Below are 24288 nucleotides of genomic sequence, written 5' to 3'. Positions count from 1 at the left end.
AAAAAAAATATATTTATTACTTTTAAAGAAACCCACAGTGATTTGTTTTGTTTCCCTCAGTTTCCTTAGGCATATCACCTAATCTTGCAATTTCCCAGCACTTCAGAAATCTGACATTTGTGATGCTTTTGTATAGAGAACTGTCAACACTTTATAAGTGAGCTCAGGCTTCAGAAGGGGGGCCTTCAGGGAGGTTGTTTATTTTCTATTTGTTCTAATGCTCCCTCATTGAAAACCTAGAAAACAAGATTTTTCACATACATACTCTGAGAAACAGATTTTTTTTCCCCTAGCTATGCCAGAGACCTCTCCTATCCTAAGTGGTAAGGAGGTAAAGATGATGGTCAAAACCAAAGTATCAATGAAGTCTGCAACTGTAACTGCAATATAGTAAATTAATTTGCAACTGAGCAAGCAACACTCTCCTTAACTGATCATTTTACCTTTCTGCCATTAGGACATGTAATGGCATTATCTAAATGACTAATGAATGACTAATTATCTAATGAATTATCTAAATTACTCTAAATTTCTAGAGTAAACCTACCAGATATATATTTTTTCTTTCTTCCTTCACAGTAACATCAGTTGACAAAAATGTTTGTTCTTTTATTAAAAATTTTATTTTATACTCTCACTGTACTGTACACTTTTGTAAATTACCATGTAAGAAATAAGTAAATAAAACTTCATTTCAAAGTCATTTTGAACAGCCCATAGTTAATTCATATCCTAACACTGTGATTTTACATAGTTAATTACCTTGCAAATTCCTATCTACCTGGCATGCTTCTTCCTTCTTCAGCAAAGAAACTGAAAGAAATGTTTCACAGTGCCAGCTGCTGCTTTTGCTTGACCCCTTCTACTTGATAAAGAGTCAGTGGTTGATGATCTTATCCTGATCAACCACAAAAAAACCTGTTGGACTCTGAGGCAATGTGTGATCAGTATCATCTAGGAGGTTGAATTATGATTCAGAAAATGTGATGTTCTGAAGGAACTCTTACTTTGCCCTGAGTTACTTCAGCTCTTACCCAAGCCTATTTTTTCACGTTATCTATCTCCTTGAAAAAAAAGAGACTGGGCTAAATGCTGTGGTAACTTTAAATGATAATTGACTCAACATTTATGTCAAGTTGAATTTATTTTTCCTATGTGTAGGTCAAAACCAGAAACTACATATATATTAGGAGAACCAAAGAAAACAAAGTGAGAAAATGGATTTTGCAGAGTATGCCACTTGTACATCTGAACTGCTAAAAGAAATAGGTACTCAAACTGCTATGGGCAGAAAGTATATTTCTATCTGCCATTGACTACAAGATTATGTTTCATTCTACTTAACACCTGCCTGCTTCTGAAAAACTCTATATTTGGGTTTCTAGTTTATATTACAACCCATTAGATGCAGAAATAAAATGATTTACTATAAAAGTTCAAAATTACAAGCTGTTGCAGACCATCTGCTTATCAGTCCAGCACAAATGCATCATGATAGAAATACATCCTTTGCGAGGAATCTTCCTTTAAAGGGGTATTCATTTAAGGGTTTTATAAAGCTATAGAAAAGCTACTCATCCAGGGCATTAGGAATCATTAGAAATGTTATGAATGCCATTAAAATAAGAACATAAGTCTAATAATGAAAGCAGTTTGAAAATCAAGTACAGTTGAATTTATCTTTACAAAATGTTGGGGGAAAAACTCTTAAAAAAGGATAGAAAGCAATAGAATAAGAACATTTAATGTATGCAGATGTGTGTGCTCAATGTGTAAATAAGGCCAGGTCACTCTATACCATTTCCTCACATAAACAAAAAAGCTAGGGGTGAGAAACTGTTTTGACTACGTAATGTAAGTAGTGGGAGGGAATAAAAGATAAGATATTGTGTTGAAGCAAAGATTTTGAGGTTTTGATTACAGCCTCTGTTTAAAGCAGGGTTCCTCCTGCTCTGGAGAAAACAATCACATCACAGAAAATCTTTGACAATATTTGTCTACTCTTCTAATGCCTTAATCAGCAGTAATTTACATAATTACTCATATCGCACAGGACATAATACTACATATGACCACATAACAATTTAAAGAGTTCCATTACCTTGCAGTGAGGACTTTTATTTGTGATCCTGCCCCTTTCAGCAGCGCTTGGGTTGGACGAGGATGAGGTCCAGCACAAGAAGAGATAATTTTTTATTCCAACAAACCCAACAGTGCAGTTGTCAGAAAAACACTAGAAAGTAAATTAACTTTTTGAGTATACTCTGGAATACCAGGAGTCCATGGGAATCGTGCCCACCAAGTCTACAAACCTCCACATGTTAATAAGAAAGGAAACTCATACCTTCTGTAAGAAATCCCTCCAATGCAGAAATTCCCAGCAAAGAACAAAGACAACTCTGTGTTCTTGGAAACAAGATATTGCTTTGGGTGCAAGTAACTGACATGGGATGTGGGATTGGCAAAACATAAGAGACTGAAATAATTAGGTTTTTTATTAAAATGTATTTCTTTGATGCTCAGCTATATAAAGAATGGCATACATGTTTATATACTGTAATTGACTCTTTCTGCTTGTCTCACATGCACATCCATGAGATGCACAGTCCTGTTTGTTTAAATATCTTTGCATAACTGCACTGTGGAAGTTGAACTTCAAGGTCCTATGGATTGGTCACTTACTTTTTTCAGTGGGATTTAGCTCAAAATCCTTGTAATCAGTTCAAAACTAAACAGTCCTCTGACCAAATTGAGAAAAGTGTTATTCCCTCTCTCCAATACATTTAAACTGCAACTGGCTTTAGGAACTCACAGGTTGTCTTCCACTTTCAAGCAAGTATTGAAAATGTACAAAACATTTAGAAGCAATTTAACGTTTATTATCTTGCTTTTCACTTCTTTCCAACTTTTGCCCATATTAATTCAAAATATTTCCTTTATTTCTACACTTCAGGTTACCTTTTTTTTTACTTTCTCTTGCTTCTGTACCTCTTCTTTAACACTTTTCACCATCCAGTTCCATTTTTTTTTCTATTAGCTTTTTTCCTCTATTTCACATCATTTCCCAAGACAACAGCTCTATGCTCTTGGATCTTCTAATTTTTATTTTACCCTCTCAATGCTTTATTGTCTGTTCCCAGTTTTCTTCTTCTCTCCGGTAGGATATTGCATAAGTAGTATGTATTTTTAATACCATATAGCAGAGACCATCCTTCAAGAGGCAAAGATAATGTAAGATTATATGCGAGTAGGAAAGTTACAACAGAAACAAAATTAAAGCAACTCAGTATGTGGATGAATCAGACAGATTTTAGGGTTTCACTCTTTTGTATTATGCTTTGAAAAAATTTTAGTTTTTCTTTTTTTTGTTTTATTTTGTTTTGTTTTGTTTTTGGTTGGGGTGGGGGTGGAATTTTCTATCCCTTTCACTTGTCTGCTTTTTTTTTCTCCACAGGAATTCTTGTCTCTTGACCATTTTCCTGGACTCCAAACATACCAGCAAAGAAAGAAATCTCAGCCCTCCATTTGAATAATCCCAACTCAAAATGGAAGAAAGAAAAACTGTCTTTAATTAAAAGCAAACTTAAAATATTACAGAGTGGGTGAGCTCTTGTGGAGGAAAGCTGGCCTTACAGTTAGCAATAGTATGGGTAAAATAATAAGGAAATTAATGTTACCTTTTTTCCATAAATGTATTTTAAGTGTGGGTAGAGGTTTTTTTCTGCTTTATCCTTAGGGAAATGAAAAATTCACTGTCCTGAAGAAACAATGGATAATCTGAGATAACAATTTGGGTTTTGTGTATATTCAACCTTAATTAATATTCAAATTTTTATTGTTTACCAGATATTAAAGACAATATTGAAAAATTTTTAATGGACAAAGAACAAATGTGTGGATGCACAAAATTACGTGTATTAATTTTTTCTTTAGGAGAGAAGTCAGATTTTTATGACTGTAGGAGATTGCAGAAAATTTATTTTACATAAACAATAATAACTCATCAACAGTAATAACCTCATCAGATCATTCTAGAATCTGAAGGCTCAGAGAAACGGAAATTTCAAAGCCTCTGACACCACTACTTGAACCATACCTTAGAGTCCTACTAGTAAAACCTGTGGCAAATTCACACCAGTGTGGTTTTTTTAGAATGGATAATTAAGGTATTTTCTGTGATGATTTCTGTTGCAATTACTGAGCTTATGAAAAAAATGTCATGAGCAGATTTTTATCAATTAAATTGTTGCTTTAAGTGACAAAAATCTGAGCATTCATACTTAGTAATATTTGGTCTCTAACTTACCTAATTATATGCGAGAATTTTAATAAGTGTTGTGTACAAAAATCACCCATTTTGAAATTTCAGTACAAATCAGTTTTTAATTGGTAACTGAAACTTTACGGTGATCTCTGGATGCAACTTACAGTACAAATTTTTGTACCTAATTTTTGGGTTTATTTTTTTTTTTTAATTTTGCTCTACATCAGTAGAAAATGCCTAAAAAACATGGAAGGCAGTCAAAGGTAGTGTATAATTATGTATAAGACATTAGGAAAGCAAGAGTAATCCAAATTTCAAATGTTATTTTGTAATTATTTTCCATCTGAAATGAACAAATGAGGTTGAGAATGGTTTTCTGTGACCTGGCACTAGCTTAATACAAGGATAAAGGCCCACAATTTGTGATGCACATGAGTTCAAGTTTTGGGTTTTGGGTACTAAAGTACCTGAAGCACCTGTCTTCTGAAAAGGTATTAATAAATGATTAATTCAAAACATCTAGGATACTTAGGCAGGCATAGTGAAGTATGTATATGGTAGAATAAAGGAAACATAATCTGACTGACCTTGCAATCTTAACACTGTTTCCTTCAGTACAGTGAACTCCTAAGAAACAACGGGAGTAGTGGAAAATGAAACCTATATGTGGCCTTTTACAGTAAATGAAAACCCTGAGAAAAAAACTCAGCCGTGTTAGAAATGTGGAAAGATTATATTAGAGCGAACAAACTCACTCTTCCAGTACAACTGTCACTGCTTTTTTCCATCAGTTTTCCTTCCGAGTTTTTGGTCTGGAGAGAGTGAAACTGCATGGACTAATTTTAAAATCTACCTGTTAGTCCCAGTTAGTGGGATTATCCTGTGAGATTTCCTTATAAACAAAAAAATCAGAATTAACTGAAACAATGAAAATATGAACTTCAGAAATTAAAAAATTAAAACTTTTCATCCTATTTATCCTAAAAGTAGGTTTCACATTTCATAAGTTATAGCTTGGGTGCTTCTGAAAAAGCCTTCATATAGAGTACACGTAGTGTACATCATGGGCATGTTCTTATATTTTCCAAGTAAAAACTTATTTTGCAAAAACTACAAAGATTAAAGATCTTTTCACCAGCACAACTGCCATCTCATTTCAATTTGCATCCAATCTACAGTAATTATGAACACACATACACTCAAATAGGCACACACACACACACATATACATACTGTGAACCATACAAGACTGAAAAATGATCCCTTGTAAATGAAATCTCTACGCACTTCTAGAAGAAGGAACAAGGCTGAAGAAAAGAATCCATCAGAGTGCGTTGTTTTGGCTTTCAAAGTGGTTATTAAATGCTCACAAAAACTTTTCAGTAAATATTATAATATTTCAGAAAATATTATAGATTACTGTACAAAGATATCAACCTGATTTTTTGCTATTCATAAGATGACCTTCAACTGAACTCTGGAAAGTAAATGGCAGGAAAGTTTTCTGAAAAACTTTAGTGAGGATATAAGAGATTAATGAATATATTTGTGTTGGACACTCTCCCCAGTATAGCGTATGGGGAGTGATAGAGTGATAGAACCACGTTATTTATTGTATTTTTTCAGATCATCTGCAATGTTAATTTATATGAGTTTGATATCATTTTTGTCTTTTAGTTGTGTGTTATTCTGAGAAATCCCTGGGGAAGGAAAGGATTTATATGCTTTGTGTACACATTCTGCAGACTAAGCACTTTGGCATAATTATTTTTGGCACTCACTAACTGATTAAAACATCCAATTTAACTCATAATCAGTAAGAGTAAACCTTTTTAATATACCTCAAAAGTAAATTATCATTTGCTACTCAAACATCCCTTTCTGCACATGTCCCCAGTAAAGCTGTTCTTTTGTTAATGTACCTACTAATGAGGATTTCCTTTTATTTCTTCCTCTGGGCAAAACTACCTTATCCTTTTTAGAGAGGTAGGAAAAAAAATGAGATGGAAGCTGACCGTGCTCCTACACAGATTTCTAATGTCATACCAGTTATAATTCATTCTTTTGTCTGTGTGTGTGTATGTTTTCTGTAGACTCAGCTGCTAAAGAAAACACATCTTTCCTTTGTGTTTACTTATGTATGGAGAAATGTCAGCAGTCAGAAGGAAAAAATATTTGCAAAAATAATTTGCATGACTCAGAAGAAAATTGTTCAAACTCTTTGGCAAGAGTTTGTGGTTTATTGTTGTTTTGTTTTGGTTTGGGGTTTTGTTTTGGTTTGGGGTTTTGTTTTTTTATAAGTTACATTTTGATTTTGCTACAAAACCTATTTAAAAGGATGTTCTAACCGTGCCTTAGCACTGAAACTTGAAGTGAAGAAAATAGTGGTTCTGAAAGAATGGAAAAACATTATCAACCATGCATGAGGAAGGAAACACCGTTTGTAGAGCTCAAAACTGATTGGGCACTCAGACAGTTATCGCTGGAAATAAAAAAATCCACAATGCTCCTTGATCATCCCAAATAGTGTTCTCTCCTTAGCTGGGACCAACATGGAAGTCTAAGACAGCCACAGAACAGTAATCATAAACAGTTATCATAGGTTTTGGAGGCTGTTATAGCCACCTGGATTTTGTTCAATTAGCTCAAAATGATGTATCTGAGATTAAAGAGGCCTTGTTTTAGAAAAATCTGGTCAATTTGCCTTTATTTCTTGTTTGATGCCATTTACATGGTGCCACCAATCCAAGCTATTATTACCAACACAGCTTTCTGAGAGTTACATCTAACCTGCAGTAAAGATACTTTTGTGATCAGTGCTCTTAATGTTTCAAAACAGAGGCAAAAGTCAGGCAACGGTTCAGAAAATGTTCAGTGGGGAATAAACTAACATAAAATCAAACACTGACTTCCAGGGCTAGCTGCTGTATCTGTTTCCTTTATTTGTCTCTCCATACAGAAAAGGGTTGTCATAGAAGCAAGCTACCATCAGGGTTTAGAAACTGAAAAATAACTCTTTGTATCTGATAAAACAAAGCAAAACCAAAGGAAAGAGCTTCTGAGAAGGCAGCTCCAGACAGCTCTCCATGCTAAACTGAGTTCATTAGGAGGCTGCACTCTTGGCAGTGATGTGATACTCCATTACCCTCTGCTTTAACTGATTTATTTTAAGCACAGGAAGAAAAGTCAAGATTGGACACAGAAGGAAACAATTGCTTTTGACCTGTTGTGGGGGAGTTTACATGTAGAGGTGCCTTTTGGTCTAGTTGCTGAAGGGAAAACAAGTACAAATATCTTGGCCTTGGCTGTTAGGGTCTGATTATAAGCACTGTGCTAGAGAATTCATGGATTATTCATGTGTAATTACAGATAGCTATTGTGCTCTTTTAAATCATACCTATGGCCCATTATGGTCCATAACAACTGAAATAGCAATTGTCATAGTAAGGTTTGGGCTCTGTCATAGAGTGTAGGCTCTAATCAATAATGATGAATGGTAAAATTTAGCATCAAGCAGGAGAAAGTCTAGTTGCCTCCTGCTATAAATCTGTACAAATACCAAGTCGTGCAGCTGCTAGATCTGGAAATTTAAAAGGCAACACTCTCCCTCCACCCCCTACACAGGCACCTCTATAAAAGTTGAAAAAGGAGAAATGCACAATATGTCAATTCTAATAATCCACATGCTGTTAAGACACTTTTCTATTTATTCAAAGCAGGGTGAACCCTAGGTTGTTTTCAAGGTCAATTCCAGGTGAAAGGGGGGTCATCTGGAGGCCACCTCGACTCCCATGCAGGTCAATAACGCCTCCTCGCTGCCCCAGAAGACAAGCTGCTCACACCCAATCAATCCACCAACGCTCCTGCTGCACCCAGCGTAATGAACAGTGAATAAATGTAGCCTATCATCACAAAACATGCTTTTTAAGTACCTTCCCTTTTCATGTAAAACCTCTAGCTGTCAAATTCTACATTCACTCATCCAGCAGTGAGTAGCAAAAGTGAGAAATCAGGCTCTCATTGGGGTTGGTAAAAGGTCATTGCTGACAGACACGGAGGTTAAACTGCCGAGTTAAAATACTGTTCATTACCCACTGCAGCTTTTTGCTAACTACACTTCTTTGTGTTACAGTCAAGCACTACATCAATATGCCCCTCCTCCTAATTCATTAACAATTGTTGAATTGTACAGAAGGGGAAAAAAGAAGGATTGATCTTTTATACCTTTTTTTTAATCTCTTTTCCGTGTCAAATACTTTTACATCTTTATCTACTCAGTATTAAATACTCTGCTTACAGACTGTGCTGTCTGCTTGCCATGAACAGTCATCATTATGGGTACAATTCCTGAAAGCAGAGACGGCCAGTTCATCTGAAACCCCAAAGATTTGGGGCTGCCAAAGCAATAGTTTCTTTTCTCTTACATTTTTATCGATTACCCTTAGCAGAGTGACATCTGTATAATGACAGACTTGAAATTTTGCATTACAACTATGTCATATTAAAACATGTTTGAATAAAAAAATACTTTTGTCCTGCAGGTGAAGTAAAAATCATTAAAAACAGATATAACATACTAAATTGATATCTAGCTCAGATAAAATGTCTGTGTCCTGTTCTTGCTGACTGGGTTAGGTCTTCATCAAACACCATCCTCAATGTAGATCTCAAGACACTCCCTAATCTAATATTTTATTAAGAAATGTTTAATGTCTGCATTTTTCCATGATTAAAGAATTTTGATATATGCAAAAGAGGCATTTAGAGAAGCAAAGAATCATTGGAGTTCAAATGGAAATAGCAGTGAAGGTTTCATTTGTACCAAAAGTAATGATTAGGTGGGAATTCTTAATAGTTGAGACCAATTTCCCAAAATGAAATTCCATTCTTTGATTAAATAATGAGTAGATGGGATTCCCTTTACTGAAATGGAAAGACTTTATTTAAAGATAAACATCTTAAAAAAATAATTACTCAAAGAGCAATATGAAAATTATCTCTATTCATGAAGAAAATAAAGGTTTATTTATACCCCACTACAACAATAGTCTTGACTCAAAAAATTACCGTTATCTATTTAAATCTTTAAAAGGATGCACTCAGAGATATGTTCAAGAAAATATAAATTTTTCCTTCCTCTATGCTTTTTCCCTCAGTGGGACTGAAAATAAAATGTTATGACTTAAATCACAAGAGGCTAACATCATTTTTAGCAACAAGGGCTGCATAATTCCAAGACTATGAGTGAGTGGCTGACTTTAACTAAAATGTTTCAGTTCTGTGCGTATATAGGTACATAAATAATTCAGAATAAATCCCCGCAGTGGAGACAATGGGAATCGTAAATTATCTGTGTGCCGACCTCAACATTAAAGGCAATGAACATATAGTAACAAACTATGAGTGTTACTCATTACATACATATCACAGACAAGTTAAATTTTGAATATTAATTTCCTTCTGCAACTTGTAGCTAGGTGGTATAATTTTCTCTGTTCTTTTTCCCTCCCCTCCCCTCCACTCTCCTCCCCTTCTCAAACCTTCCCAAACCTTCCCTTCCCAAACCTTGCCTTGCCTTGCCTTTTGCCTTACCTTGCCTTTTGCCTTACCTTGCCATCCCTTTTGCCTTGCCTTACCTTTTGCCTTGCCTTACCTTGCCTTTTGCCTTGCCTTGCCTTTTGCCTTGCCTTGCCTTTTGCCTTGCCTTGCCTTTTACCTTGTCTTGCCTTGTCAAACCTTCCCAAACCTTCCCAAACCTTCCCAATCCTTCCTTTCCCAAACTTCCCTTCCCTTCCCAAACCTTCCCTTCCCAAACCTTTCAAAACCTTCCCAAACCTTCCCAAACCTTCCTAAACCTTCCCTTCCCAAACCTTCTCAAACCTTCCCAAACCTTCCCTTCCCAAACCTTCCCTTCCCAAACCTTCCCTTCCCTTCACAAACCTTCCCTTCCCTTCACAAACCTTCCCTTCCCTAACCTTCCCTTCCCAAACCTTCTCTTCCCAAACCTTCCCAAACCTTCCCTTCCCTCTTTTTCCCTTCCATCCCCCTCTTCCCTCGGCTCCCCACCGCTCCCCTCCCCTCCTCTTTACCTTCGCCTTGCCTTTATTCTTTTTCTCTCATTCTTTCTCTCTCTTTCACCTTTCTTTAACAACATATCAGATAATCTATTAAATTGTTATGAATTATAAAGGAATATTTATTCTTTTTCAAATTTAATAGTTACTCATGGAAATTGATGCAACCGACTCTTTGCTAGAAGTTTCTTGGAGAAGGCTCAGACATGCCATCCTCCTTCAGCAGGAAGAGAGCGCGACCAAGTTTCTTCTCTGGATTCCAGGGCGAAAAGAGACTTTTGAAGTTCCCGCAGCTTATATGGGTTCAGGGGGAGGGCTAGAAGGAGGAATGTGATTGGGCCGAGGTCCGGAGGAAAGGGAGTGGTTTGAGGGCTCTCCTAACCAATGAGGGATGAGGAATGAGGTCCCATAACAGGCTCAGGACTGGGGGAACAGCCAATCCTGTTCGAGCGGAGGTAGGGCTGTGTTCGGGGAGGGGAGATAACATGGCTTCTCGTGGGGAGGCTGTGCAGACGGGGAAGGTACATGACTCAGGGGAAAGCCTGTACAATAAAAACGCAAGTAGTTGTTGATTTTCTGTGGTGCTCGATCCCGGGCCGTTGCTGTGATGGACTCATTTTTAAAACTGTTCTTTCCAGGTTTCGTAATCCTGATGTTCACCCACAAGTTACCAGAAAACATTTTTTTTAAAGCTAGATTTTTGTTTCCATAATATTTCATGCAACTCTTTATGACTCAGAGATTAGGTATGGTAAAATAACTAGCCTAGCTATTTGATGCAGTCTGATGCATGTAAATCATCAGACTTGGGTTTAAAGGTTGTGTCTACCTTTAAACGCCAGGAATATTTTGGAACACTTACCATTAAATGACACAATCATTCTAATCATATCTGAGCTTCCCAAGTTTTCCATTATAAAGGCTGAAAGTGTATTTCATCAAAATCCAAGAGAGACCACATTTATATAGCTTTTCACCTAACATTTTTTCTCTGGCTACTAAGTGACAGGGTGTTTTGGTTTTGTTCTGTTTAGTTGGTTTTTTTCAACTCTAAATATTGCACATAAGAATATTTTTTTTCCTAAAAACTGTATACAGAGGGAGACATTAAGGAACTCAGCACAAAATGTTACACCTCTGTCAGCATCAGGAAAAAGTTGGAAATATGTTTTCTTTAAAAGCATTTTTCCAAAGGAGTGGATTTCAGGAACAAAACTGAAACCATATTTAAAAGCTTCAGTACTAAAACCATACTTAGGGGCTTTTTAACACAAAAGAGAAGTCAATGGGAGGTTATGTGCAGTATGCAGCAATTATGGAACAAATTATACAGGCACTTGCACATTTCAGGTTTAGCTGAAATTATACCCTGACTGTTCTGTAAATCTTTACTTCTCTTAGGAAACTCTACTGGGGCTTTTCATAAGAGGGTTTAGAGGATCAATATCCATTTGGAAACTCATGATGCTATTTCTGTTAAAAAGTGAAACAGAACAATACAGTCAGGACGCTAATCCCCTGATTTCAAGAGGTCTTTATTCACATGAATAAGGGTTGCCAGTTCAGGATAAGGTCTGTTAGATGAATATTATGTATTTTCTACTATCTATTTATATTCAGGGGGGTTTTGTACACTTCCACAGCTGCTTTGACAGAAATAGGAATGCTGGGCTAGGTGGATGCTTGGTCAGACCCAATAAAATATAGTAATACCCATTTTTTGCAGGTGCATACAGAGAAGTGACTTGCTGCAAATTAAAGGCGTCTCCATGTATGCTATTTTTGGCTGTAATATAGTTAATTTTCTTCATAGTGGCTAGTGTGGGGCTGTGTTTTGGATTTGTGCAGAGCACAGGGTTGATAGAGTAGAAATGTTTTTGTTATTGCTGAGCAGCACTTACATAAAACCAGGGCCTTTTCTGCCTTTTGTACTGCCATGCTGGTGAGGAATTTGGAAGGATGGAAGGAGACACAGCCAGGACAGGTGACCTCAAGTGACCAAAGGGATATTCCATATAATATGACATCATGCTCAGTATGTAAATCTGGGAAGAAGAATGAAGGAGGGGTGGAGTGATGGTACTTGTCTTCCCAAGTAACCGTTATGTGTGATGGGGCCCAGCTCTTCTGGAGATGGCTGAACACTTGCCTGTCCATGGGAAGCAGTGACTCAATTCTTTGTTCTTCTTTGCTTGTGTGTATGACTTCTGCTTTTTCTTTATCTCAACCCACAATTTTTCCAGCTTTTGCCCTTTCAGTTTTCTCTCCTATCTCTCTAGTGGGGGAGTCAGCAAGTAGCTGCGTGGTGCTTGGTTGCTGGCTGGGGTTAAACCACCACATACACGCATTAGAAAATGACAGTACACAACAGTATATTTGTGCTGAGTGAGGAAGATACCTTTAAACCGAGGTAGTTTTCTAAATTTTCTGAGCATAACCAACTCAGATGTAAGGTTTCTACGTGATGGTAAAATATTAATTAAACTGGTGTCTTGTAACCATATGAAATTCCATTGAAATATCCCAATTTATGCCATTTATTGGAAGACAAACACTTAATCTCCCACTGTTCTCAGAAAAACTATATATTTTGAATATTCTGAGTACATATTAAGTACATTTTCAGGCAGAAAATATGAGTATAAAGTATTCACAAAACCACAGTTTTGTTGTTATGCTAAGAAGAAATGAAAAAAAAAATTCAAGTGTCAACTTTATGTTAAATGAAATTGAGATAATTGTGTGCTAAAAAAATAAATCATGTTAACCCACTTGACTGAGACTTAGATGGTTTCTCTTCTTAGAGAAAGAACCCTCATAAACCACAGTCCAATTATTCAATTTCCCTTACTAATTATGGAAACTACTAATTTTTGGCCTCAAGCACTAGATGATGTATCTCTGAAGGACAACATCAGATTTATCATAATCTGTGGCTCTCTTTATTCACAAATACTTCACAAGCTGCAGTGTTGCAGGTAACTGGATTCTAGGTTAAATTTGACTGCTATGTCATGGCTGGGCTTCGAGAATGAAGATTTGGGAAGGCTTTATCCACATTTGTTACAGGACTGCTATGTTCTCTTATACTAAATATTACCACTCAAAGCATTTTCTACTGTAAAATAATTGCAAATATTGAGATATTAATTAAATGCAACAAAACCCAAGTACAACTAAAGAACAAATTTGTCACGAGCTCTAACAAGGTGACAAATGATTTTCTACTGCCCATGGTGACCTGGTTCGATTATCACAACATGGAGCTGTTATCTACCATGATTCATTTAAAGAAAGCATTTAAACACAATTCCATATCATCTCAGATCAATCTGTAAATCTAGTTCATCAGAGTTCATGTATATTCTATGGATGTCCTAACTAGTGGATAGGGGGTGCCTGAAAGGAAGTAAGACAATATCAATGAAGAGCTAAAGATCTGACCTGGCACACATAAGGTAAATTGGATACTGCAGTGAGCTTGAAAAGGTTATTTTTCTTCTTGGAAAAAGAAGAATCAAATACAAAAATTCTTTTCTGAAAGCAGAAAAAGTAGCTCTTAGAAGATGTTTTTCTATGTCTGCCTCTTTCTTTGAGCCATACATGAGAGGTGGGATTCACCTGCCAGCAGATATTTCTGCAACAAGGTTGGTTGCACTTGTGTCTTCAAAATCACAGGAGAAAATAATTTTTGCGGCACAACTGACTTGATCTCAAAACACATATCCAAACTGCATTGGCTGGGTGATGTCCTAAAAGTACATGATCATTTCATTTCTTTCCACTGTTGTAAAAGGAACTTGGACACAGCTGTCTACAGCTACAGACAGGAGAAGTTATGTGAGACAAATCTCACAAAAGCTATCCTAGTCTAGCCCAAAATGTTTACTTGTAGCAAAAGGTATTATAACCTTTCGACTTTGAATGAGGAACAGATAAAAATTATTGGAAATGGCTTAGTATAAAAATCTTCTTCATTGTGTAAAAGTAGTGACCCAGTGCAAAACAGTGTTGCACTGACAGCCTGAAAATTTTTTCATATTTTTTATCAGTTTGCAAGCTCTTCCAATAACACATGCCTCAAACTTTTTTCTACACTATTTGTTGCTGTTGTTATTTTAATCAACTCTTCATTATGCTCTCATAAATTTTTCTTCCTAGATTTTATCCTTCTGTTTCGGAAATTGAGAGGATTGTCTGAGCTTATGTTCCACCCTTGAATACATTGATTACAGCAAGGCACTTAGAAACAATTACCATAAACACAGTCTCTTGTTTCTGAAGTGCTTTGTTCCCTGCTCAGATATAATCATGGCTGTCATCACCATGGCTAGACTTCGCAAACAAAGATTTAGGAAGGGCTCTACCGACATTTGTTACAAGCATGCTGGTGGCTAGAAAGGCCAATGCAAGATAGACATATCAGATTGCAAAAGGCACAGCAGAAGGAATCCTCAGGTGGTATCTACAAGACATGATTCTTTCTGCATTATCTTCTCTCCTCAAGAGTGATCCTGCGCAAGTTCTCAAAGGAAGCAGCAGCGTTATAGATGGTGTGTCTCCAGGCCTCCCGATTGGAGGCCAGAGTAGACCAGTTATGTCGATCAATATGGCCAAGGCTGAGATGTTGTTTCAGGAAGTCCTTGTATCTCCTCTTCAAGGCTCCTCTCTTGTGGCAGTCAGTGACAATTTCACCATAAAGCAAGATCTTAGGGAGGCCGTGGTCCTTCATCCTGGAGATGTGCCCTGCCCAACATAGTTGTGTTCTCAGCAACATGGCCTCAATACTTGTAACTGGTCCTTGTTTTAGAACAGATGTATTAGTCACATAATCTGACCAGTGGATGTTTAGGATTGTACAGAGACAGCGTTGATGGAAGCATTCCAGGAGTTGAAGGTGGTGGCAGTAAATGACCCATGATTCTGACCCATATAAAAGAGTAGACAGCACTATGGCTCTGTAAACACTGATCTTGGTACTTTTCTTCAGGTGTTTATTTCACCAAACTCTTTTATGAAGCTTTCCGAAGGCACTATATACCTTTGCTAACCTGTTGTCTGTCTCTTCGTCAATCTTACCATCCAAGGAGATGAGGTTACCTAGGTAATTAAACTGCTGGACTAATTTGAGCTCTGATTTACCAATGTTGATACGGGGATGATGGAAGACTTCCTGAGGTGCAGGTTGATAGAGAATTTCTGTCTTCTTTAAGCTGACTTCCAGCCCAAAGAGTTCAGCAGTATCTCCAAAGCAGGATGTTAAACGCTGCAGAGCTGCTTCTGTGTGGGTGACAAGGGCGGCATCATCAGCATAAAGCAGCTCCTGGACAAGGTGATTTAAGGTCTTAGTGTGGGCCTTCAGTTGCCTTAGGTTGAAGATCATGGCTGTAATGACTTTTTAAAAAACAAACAGAAATGAACTTATATTCCAGCAACAACATAGAAACTTTCAAGAAAAATTCTTCTAATTATTATCAGCATTTTCTGTGAAGAAGCTGTTGAAAATATTTGAACCTATGCCTGGAAGAAATCTGATCTGATCTTTCACTTGACAAATGTTAGCCTGTATTATGCCTTAGTTTCTAGAAAGAGTTGGAAAAATTTGTCAAACAGTAAATCAGATGAATGGTAACACCACTGATAAAGGAAACGGTTTGGGAGTTCGCGCCTTGTGTAAGGTGGTATCTCAATGTTATCTCAAGAAAAGACCAGTGGAGAAGTTGTAAAAAGTTAATCTTGAAACTTGTGTGTCCAGTAAATTGGAATAAAAGAACAAAATCTGTACAAGAAGAAATAGTGGGTGCCACGGTCTGTGGGGGAGGGGCAAAGGATCGTGGCACTGCACAAACAGGTCCAAGGAGGTTTGAGGTTGCAATGCTAGTTTAATGGGGGTGCACAAGGGTTTTATCAGCTCTGGCGTGGAATGCACCAGAAAATGGGGTGGAGCATGAGACAGACAGCCAGGGAAATGAATAGGGATAGGGACTCAGGCAAAGAGGGAGGAACGGGGAAGGAACCGGGGAAGGAAAGGACGAATGGTAGCTCCCTCCTCTCTGCAGCCTTCTCAGCCAATCAGAGGGAGAAGCGGGGAAGCAGGGAGCAGACAACTTGGGGCATGCTTGGACATGCCTGGGTATTATAACTGTAGAGGAAATCATACAATGTAGATATTTGTAAACACATAAGAACTGTAAAGTCCATATAATAAAGTCTTTTCAATCACTGTATATCTTTTTCCATTCCTGAAATCGTTCCCATTCTGATCCTTGCTCCTCCACATGTCCCCCTCTCTTGTTTGATTAATGCAGGGCTAGAAAAACATTTTTTGTGATGGTCTTCTTGCAGCATGCTACGACACAGGAAATAGTAACAACATAAACAGAAAAAGCAAAATTTCAAAGCAGGTTAACAGGATTTGCTTAAGCCAATTGGGTAGGTTGGGTAAAATCAACTTGTCAAATAAATCATCAGTGGAGAATTTTGGTGACATTTGTAGGTCGTTAACCAGATTTTGTAACTCTTTGATGCTTTTGAACACAGATTGGGAGTGGTCAGAGAAGTTGAGACAGCACATGCCTTCAAACTCCTGACACTCATGGCCATGCATTAAAAGGAGGAAGTCTGTTGTTTTGGAGGGATACCTCTTTCAGTTTTAGGGTGTCTTTAACCAAGCCCTCCAGGCCAATGCTGGTGGCATTAGCCTCTTTTGCCATCCAGCATCCCAGGCATGTTAAGAGACCAAGGGCAAGCACTGTACCAACCCCTGGGAGCACCACAAAGGCGCTCCAAAAATTCATGGTTTTGGACCATAAGGGGGTATGAGGGTCACAGTCCTCTGGGATTGACTGATAAATATTGCTCACTGATTTATAAGGGGAGGATTTTTGGATTGAATTGGTGCTGATGGAATTTGGTTTGAGAAAAGGAATTTACTGGGGTTAAAGAGGGAGAGTTGCCCTATGGTACAGGGCCTCCTACTGGGTAAGAGGGGATATTTGCCCAGGTTCTCTCACAAGAGATTAAAAACTTTCCTTCTGGTAACACCATTGGTTTTGAGCCGACAATCTCAGTGATTATTTTTTTGGGCATGGTGCTGTTGCACCAGAGGGAGGTGTTTCCATAGATCTCTTTATAGGGAGTTACTTTGTGGCTGTGAACTTTTACAATGGTCCTTGTTGTAAAGAGAAAACAACGGTTTGTAATTATTGATCCCATAATTTCAATTTCCATGGGTTCCTCAGTCCCATATGAGGGGGATTCAAAGTGTACCTTTGAACCTTCATTCATAGGTATTCCAATTAAACATGTCTGAAACAGGTTATTAATGTCCGACAGGGACAGACAGATGGCTTTATTTCCTGTCTCCTGAGATAAATTTACCCTGATGTTCTCTGAATTGGCATAAGCCCAGTTTGGAAGCCCAGCTGCAGATTCCGATGTTCTTTGTTCAATTCCTGTGTCGAGGAGGATGATGAGAAGGCAGGCACAGGTGTAGCGCATGGTGGATCCTGGTAGATCTTGACTCTTTTTGCTGGAACCCCCTTTGGACCTGTCTCGGTGGAAACACAGGTACGTCCTTTCCCCCATGTGATGAGGGGAAAAGGACTCGTGCATTTGTCAGTAAGCACATCATCTTTGCCACTGGAAAACAGTTGACTTCTATAGGTGGAAGGGAGACAAAAATGCAAATATAAATGTTATGCTTGTTAAGTCCAGTCAGCAATGTGGGTAATAGTGTAATTCTTCTCTCGTGTACTGCTAAGTGTGAGATGACCAGTTAGGTTTCTTCAGGGTCCAACTCAGGGTCAGGGTCGCAGATATTGCACAATTTGTTCATCATATTTAAGTTGAACTGCAGAGAATGGTAGGCTTACAATAATCCATTTTAAATGCTGTGGTTTGCTGGCACTTGCTGAAAGGATGGGCTGTGAAGGATGGAATGCAGCTGAGGGGGTGTTTGTGTCATAGCACTGCCCTGGGTGCTCTCCCCCTGTTTCCTTACAGCTCACAGTCTCACTGTCTGAAGTCTGGTAGCGAATTAAAAGTCACTTTCCTTTTTAAATCAGGTGACTTTTTTGGTGGTAGCAGTTCTCCATGGATATTAGTGATGGATCTGCAACCTCTAGTCCAATGTCACCCTTTTCCACATCACTGGCACAGTGTCTTTGGAAGCTCAGGTTTGGTGTTTGGTTTAGGGCAGTGTTTATTCAAGTACCCCTTCTGGCCACCATTGCTGTGGTCCAGTTAAAGCTTCCGTAATCAGTTTAGCTTTGTGAGATCCTGATCCCACATTTTTACAAGCTTCAATCATCTCCAGCAAGCTGGGTTCTTTTAGCATTTTTAAGGCTTGCTGGCAGTCTTCATTAGCTTTTGCAATTACAAGCTTGTTAAACAGAATGTCCTGGCTTTCCTTCTGTTGGACTTGGCGTGCTATAGCCTCCTTTAACCTGGTGATAAAATCGACAAAGGGTTCCTTCGGGGCCCTGATTAATTAACGTGAATGAAGTCATTTGCACATAAGCATCAGCCACCTTTTTAAGAGCTTCAACTGCTAGGTCTTTTGTAGCATCCAAATGCTTTAAGTCTATACAAACTTGGTCTTGCCGCCTGGCATAAATGCCTTCCCCATACAGCATGTCAATAGCACTGCTAACTGGAATGCCTTGCCTTTCCATCTTTTCATTAACAAACTTAATTACGAGCTGTTTCCATTCTGCTTCAAAAACGGACACTTGTACTGTAGATAGCAGTCCATTAAGCACCACCCTGATATCATAGGGTATTAAATGATAAGCCAGGAAAAATGATTCGAGCAGTCCTACAGTAAAGTGTGCTCCGAGACCATATTCCACAATTGCTTTTTAATGTCCTCTAGCATAGGGTACAAAATAGGCTTCCACTTCGGAGAGCATCCTTCCTCCAGGTATATGGGAAAAACTTTTAAATCCCTGGAAGGGCAATGGCGTTGGGGTAGAGGTGGTGCTGGAGGGAGAGGGCGCTCTGGTATAGGGTCATGGGCGGTGTAGCGGGGTGGACACCGAGACGGGCTAGGGGGTGGAGCTGACAGGATGCACACAAAATTTTTGCACACCGCTTTTCCACACGGTGTGCGTTCCCGCATTCAACCTTCACGTGCCTCGGTCTCGCGCGCGCACGATCGTCCTCCCCCTCCACCGTCGCCATGTTGCAAAGACTGCGTGCCCCCTGCGCCGTCTCTCTCCCTCCCGCCGTGACGGATTTTTCAGGGTTGTCTTTTTCCGGGGATTTTGAGTAGGATTTTTTTAGATTTTTGTGGTGATTCTGGGAGATTTTCATTGGAACTCGCCATCTGATGCTGTAGCACCATCAGAACCAATCTCCAAGCTATCAATGCTTCAGTAGCAATTTTGTTGCCCCTCTCGCTTTCCAAATATTATATCCAATTTTTTCTCAGACTTTTACGGATGTGCTGTCAGAGACAGTTTCTCCTCCGTTTTTGAGCCATTTAGTAAGGGTTTTGGCAGATTTTTTGTCTAAGGGGTGTCTGCTTTCCAAAATAAAGTCTTTAAGCTTTCGATATACGAATTTTTGAGAGGTAGACAGCCAGAGGCCCATTGTGGCGTTACTGTGACTTCTGGTAGTCTGCGGTTGGCGTTAAAATTTTTCTGTTGTGGGGACTGGGGTCTGGGCAGAGATTAGAGGTGTCCTAGAACCACTCACCTTTCCAGTGTGAAGTCTGGCGCTGATCCAGTGATCCGCTGTTCATCTTGGGATGACCGGCGGAGTGGGCACCTCTCGAGGTGCCGCCTGAGTCCTTCTGGTACCGAGGGAGTTTCTCTTAATATGAGAGACTCAGACGTCGAGCCCCGCGCTGGACACCATATGCCACACTCTGTGGGAGAGGGACGAAGGATCGTGGCACTGCACAAACAGGTCCAAGGAGGTTTGAGGTTGCAATGCTAGTTTAATGGGGGTGCACAAGGGTTTTATCAGCTCTGGCGTGGAATGCACCAGAAAATGGGGTGGAGCATGAGACAGACAGCCAGGGAAATGAATAGGGATAGGGACTCAGGCAAAGAGGGAGGAACGGGGAAGGAACCGGGGAAGGAAAGGACGAATGGTAGCTCCCTCCTCTCTGCAGCCTTCTCAGCCAATCAGAGGGAGAAACGGGGAAGCAGGGAGCAGACAACTTGGGGCATGCTTGGACATGCCTGGGTATTATAACTGTAGAGGAAATCATACAATGTAGATATTTGTAAACACATAAGAACTGTAAAGTCCATATAATAAAGTCTTTTCAATCACTGTATATCTTTTTCCATTCCTGAAATCGTTCCCATTCTGATCCTTGCTCCTCCACAACTGGGTAATGAGTTGTAACTACTTGTTGAAAAGACATCAAAGAATAGCCAGAGACGCTCAATGCTGAACACACATTTGAGAAATGTTTTAAATGAAAGCAAGCAAACATAATCTAAAGGGTAAAAAAAAGGTATCTACTTTGATTGCCTACTTGTGGCAATAGAATATTGTCGTATTACCTGACTACATTGGCTAGCTTCATCTGACTCTGCATAAGCACAACCTTTTCTAAATCTGCCCATATCTAAAAGCATTTGAGTACACAGTTTTAAATGGAATTTCATAGGCATTGTTATCACTTGTTCAGTGCATGTTTGCCATTTTTGGTTTTGTAGCAGCTTGAACTTTGCACAGATCACTTCATGACAGAAAGGGTATGGAAAGTGTTAAGTACTTGTAGTGATCATACTTAGCTGTGCTTAGAGAATAATGCTGTGACACAGCATGGACATGTCCTGGATTTTAAGCTTGAAGTAGTTTAGTGTTCCCTTTTTCATGAGTTACTTTTGCTTATTTACCACCCAATGAACTCTACAGAAGTATTTTTGTGAAGCTTGACAAATAGTAGTCAAGCAAGTTTCAGTGTAGAAAAATTCTGCCCTGTGATGGTAAAACATACATTCGTACTTCTAACCTTTGATAATACAAATCAAAGACCACAGCCATACACACGGTATTGTTTTTACTGCAATGAAGGCCCTTTCACTTCATAACCTATCCTCGAAGGCAGAAGGGAAACTAAGAAAAAGACTCTAAATCTCCTCTACAATACTCCGGGAAGAAAGAAAACCAAATAATGCTGGAAAACATAAATTGAAATTCAAACTTGAACAATAATGTGGGTCAGAATAAGATTAAGCATTCCTTTTTATGGACAGGATATACTTCTACTTAATATCGAAAATGCATGCAGCCTTGTCCAAACTAAAACAACTTGCTCAGACTTCTGTATTTTTCCAGTCTTCTTCTGAAGTCCCAACTGCCCCATGACTACTGAGTCCAGGCACTGAATCAGCAAGTTTAGGTCACTGCCTCTTAGGATGATGAAAATATCTCTAGCTAAATCTAAAGCAATCCAAACAGATAATTTTACTATAAATTGAAATTAAAGACTGTAACATTGAGGTAAACATTATTTCTCAGCAGCAAAAAAGATATAAAGATTTTAGACTAGGTTCTAACACTCTGCAAATTAAAGCATTAAAAAAGTTTGGATTTTTTTCTCTTTGTTTTTCCTGGAGAAAGAGGAAATAAAAGAAAACAACTCCCCAAAAACATATTCAGACCTTCATAAAAAAACAGTGAATCAAGTAACTGAACAGAGCAAAGATATCATCAACAGCAAATCTGGCTGGTTTGGCTGGTAGATAGATCAATATTGATCTATTGATTTATAAATTCAAAAATATACACCAAATAATACATTAAACTGGAGATAGAAAGTAAAGAAATTTTGCTATCCATGAGTCAGGAACAAAATTTAATTTCTTCAAATTTGCTAGATCTTCAGTGCCTGAAAGTAGAAGTACCTTGACATCTGTTTTCAGAATTTGTGAGTGAAGGAAAACTCAAGACTCAACGTTACCTCAAAAAAAAAAAAAAAAGGATATTCTGAAGGATATCAAAATTATACCAGGCAATGCATGATGTTTTTTATGCAGTGAGTTAGTTAAAAAAAAAATAGCAGTTTACACAGGTGCCCCCGCAAACACTACAGAGGAAGCACAGATGGGACACCATCAAGTGGTATAAATGCTCTCGTACTTATTTATAAAATCTACATAAATCTTCTGAGTATCTGAATACCTGAAATAAAAACACATAAATAAAATTGTGGAAATACTGCAAAAAATATATGTGTGCACGTATAAATTATCATAAGGCAAGGGGTGGTGTTTAGGTCACAACTGCTTCATAACTGATAAAGTTTAGGAGGGAAAAAACCCATGACACAGACACAAAAGACTATATTATCTTGGGGACAAACACTAAATATTAGGTCCTTCTAGCCTCAGCTAAATGCAGCTGACTACAGACTACAGGCTGTTGGACTTCCAAAGTTTTGGTCACTTGGCACTGTTAGGCTTGTTTCATGTATCTAGGTTCTTCTGTTTTTTCAAACTCCCCTAGTTCATTTTAATTTAATTTCCATGGATAGTCGTCCCTGGATCGTATTTATTTTTGGATCCTTTGTTATATTCAAAGAAATACTTCCCTTCCTTTATGATCACAGTTCACTGTATCATAACAACTTTTGAAAAAGACCTTTAGATGGTGAGATATAATATCTTTTTAATTTAATTTTTCCATTTAAGAATATTTACTAAAATGACTCCATCATTTAAATAGAAAATAGCTACATTTGACTGTGGTCATATCTGGATCAGCCATTGTGCTGTCCTCAAAAGTAATATTTTTTCTAATCTTTCCCTCAGAAACACATGCAAAAATCAGAAGGGTGCAAAAAGCTACGCTGAGTCTAGTGTGTTTTCCATTTTATTAGAAAACCCATCAGTAAAATATCTTGCTTTCCTCTTTGTGAGGGGAGTGAAACCCTTCTCCTGAGAGGCTTTTTGTTGGTTTGTTTAGTGCTGTTGAATGATCATTGGTTGCACAGTGGAAAGGGCACTCCTTTAAAGGACTTTAAAGGCAAAGTAGAAAAAATGACATTAAAAGCCTACCTTGGATCTGATTGATGCACTGTTATATTTGAAGTTCACTCACAGCTCTGTGCTAGAAGGCCAGGAGTACAGTCCTCTAATGAGACTGTGCATGAACACTTGCAGCTTTACAGGCCTTGTTTTAAGTGGAGATCGAGAAACACTCCTTACTGATAGCTTTTGGGATCAGATCCAGACAGAAAATAACATCCTCAATTTGGCCTCTGAAGGTGGGTTGAGTAAATTTTTGTGATGTATCTGAGTATTTGCTGAGTGCAAGCTCATGTGGTATGGCTCCTATTTCTGTCGGCAAATACAAATTTTTCACTCAGCAGGCATAATCAGAGCTAACTCAAGAGGAAAAATAACAAAAACTCAACAGCCCTTAGCAACTCAGCATGGCATAGAGGGATTTAAGACTTTAGCATTTTATCTCTATCAGTATGAAAATGTATGAGGAAATCTGAACTTTGGAAGTGCAAATAAACACATTTAACACGTTATAAACCACCTATTCTGTCAATGACTCCTGGGTCTTTTCTTTTTCTATTTTTTTTCTTTGCCAGCCTCTCTCTCCTGAAATAATAAAGGTGGCTCATTAATTTGGGTTTAAACTAAAATTAATTTGTTTTGACGGAGTTACTTTAGAGGTAAGGGAGGAAGTGTGCATAATCTACTTTTAGCATCTCTAAGCTGATAACAGAGGAAAAAAAAATCATGTTTCTTTCTTTTTTCTTTCTTTTTTTTTTCCTATGTTTTCCTTCTCTGCAGTTCCTGTTTACTTTCCTTCTCTTGGCCGAGACATTATTTCAGTCCAGTGCTTGAATTTGCTGAGGACCTGATGGCAGTAAAAATGTTAAGTATCTAAATCTAATTTAATAGTTGTATTCTCAAAAAGTAAAATCCACTCTGCACTTTTAACTAAAAATATTTACCTTACCTCCTAGAA

Source organism: Corapipo altera, unplaced genomic scaffold, assembly GCF_003945725.1.
Source record: "Corapipo altera isolate COAL_440 unplaced genomic scaffold, ASM394572v1 61281, whole genome shotgun sequence".
NCBI lineage: Eukaryota > Metazoa > Chordata > Aves > Passeriformes > Pipridae > Corapipo > Corapipo altera.
This window is presented reverse-complemented; position numbering follows the sequence as displayed.